This window comes from Ciona intestinalis, unplaced genomic scaffold, assembly GCF_000224145.3.
Source record: "Ciona intestinalis unplaced genomic scaffold, KH HT000646.1, whole genome shotgun sequence".
NCBI lineage: Eukaryota > Metazoa > Chordata > Ascidiacea > Phlebobranchia > Cionidae > Ciona > Ciona intestinalis.
This window is the reverse complement of record NW_004190967.1, coordinates 3162-5101: the sequence shown is the minus strand read 5'-3', so window position 1 is coordinate 5101 and position 1940 is coordinate 3162. Positions and strand designations below refer to the sequence as shown.

General features: G+C 32.1%; 1 long non-coding RNA gene across 1 annotated transcript; it reads right to left on the bottom strand.

Moving 5' to 3' along the window:
* Positions 1-831: 831 nt before the first annotated feature.
* LOC104265925 lies at positions 832-1902 on the bottom strand. Its single transcript, XR_717355.3, has 3 exons — positions 1783-1902; positions 1403-1479; positions 832-1063 (listed from the first exon to the last, which is right to left on the bottom strand). It is a non-coding gene; the product is annotated as an uncharacterized LOC104265925 (long non-coding RNA).
* Between the last annotated feature and the right edge of the window lie 38 nt (positions 1903-1940).

Sequence of the window (1940 nt, the reverse complement as noted above, 5' to 3'; positions counted from 1 at the left end):
ATAACAATATTTTCTCACTTTAATAAACTTTCTAGTATCAAACTACACAAACACACATAATATTTGCAATTAGGAATAACTAACATTGTTTTATGGTCTAAAAACATATTTTTACGGGAATCCCAAAAGTGACGCTTGCGGTCTATTATAAGTTGTCTATGCCAGTACTATGTGACCATTTACGTGCTCAATAATTTCGCAGTAATGCATGCCATAATACTTACAAGTTTATTTAAACTATATTTAACATAAATTCTCTTTAAAAATGACGCAGAATAGGTATTTCTTTACCCGGAGCGTGTTTTAACTGCAGTCAATTTATTATTAGTTTTAATTTTTTTGTTATTTTAAATATTCAGATCTTTGCTATCGTGTTTCAAAAAAATTAACAAAATTATGTGATTTGTTAAGTTATGTTTTCACATCTAAATAGATAACATTTAATAAATTTCAGGTCTCAGTCTAGCTAATTCCCTTCTCTTCGTTGCACTATTTAACCTGTTCTTAACTACTCTATTCGAAAAAATAAATTGTTTTTTTTATTAAATGCTTGATAATAATACCACTGGTAGAATATGTGACCTAACACAGGGGGTACTTATGGGTTGTAGCACCTTGTGCGTTGGGGTAACCCTCCAATTCTAGCCTTCAACTGTTGTGTCATAACATGGAACCTCCCTCGCTTAGTATAAAAGTTTTACTTGCTTGTCCACTTACTTGATTCAGATATTCCCTTTTTCTTTGACACAAAATTTTGCTTAAATTGATGCAACCCCAACAATAGTACAATAGTTTAATTTAAATATTAAAGCTGTGACAAAACAACAAGTATAACATGTTACATCTACATATTTTTATTGCATATCTAAAATTAGATAAAATTAAACTGCGATATTGAACTATATATGTTTCGGGAGCGGTACATAGGAAAACACCCACAAGTAAGATAGAAATAGCAAACATTGGTTTGAAAACTGCAACAATATAAATCTCATGCTGAAACCAGTTTGTCCAATTCTGCTTTTACATAATTTTTCTTCGTTAACGCCAACTTTGCTTGCTCCTGCAACAACAAAAAGGATTAATTAAATGAATGAATTAATTATTTTAGAGTGGTAGGGCAACGACAATCGTTATAACACAGGTATTTAGTTTCCCAAAAAAAAATACCCTCTTACGAGTTACCGCCATGTAACTTTCAGAATGATTTTTTTTTTATATTGCTGACAGTTTAAAAAACCCATTAGTGACAACTGGGTTGGAGGCTTGGAGCAATTACCATTAAGGACATATACACCAAGCCACAATGTTGGCAGCGTCAAGCCTTGAACTTGTAATCTCGGGGTAAAAACTCTGGCCCCCCCCCAAACATTATGTCAATACAACGCAATATTCAATTCACCCTTTTTCCATTTTTGGTGTAAGCTTGTATTTCAATAGAAAGGTGCTGGTACTGCTGCTTTAAACAGGAGATGTATTCTATAAAGGAAAACATAATGTTTCATATTCTTAACAAAGGTCATAAGAATTAAAATAAAGAAGAGAAATTACATCAAAACAACAGTTGTTAAAATGTGCTACAGGTAAAAACCACTTATGGGAAACGGTAAATAATGGCATAGTTTCCAACCCATGATCTCATGATGCAATATACTTGATAACGGGTGAATTACACTTAATTATAAATAAATTAATTATTGTAAAAACCGATCAATATAGAGTTAAAAACGTTAGGATATTATGGGGAAAAAACATATAAAGAAACCAACATATATAAATTACCTTTCTTAGCATGGCTACCTCCTTGTTTTAAAAACTTTCTCGTCGATTCCAGTTTCATCTGAACCATCTTTCCCTCGTTAATCAGACCACTAGTGGGACGTTCCCTTCTTCTTATATTCTCTATTTTGCTCGAATCACTTTAATTCGAGTTCGACATC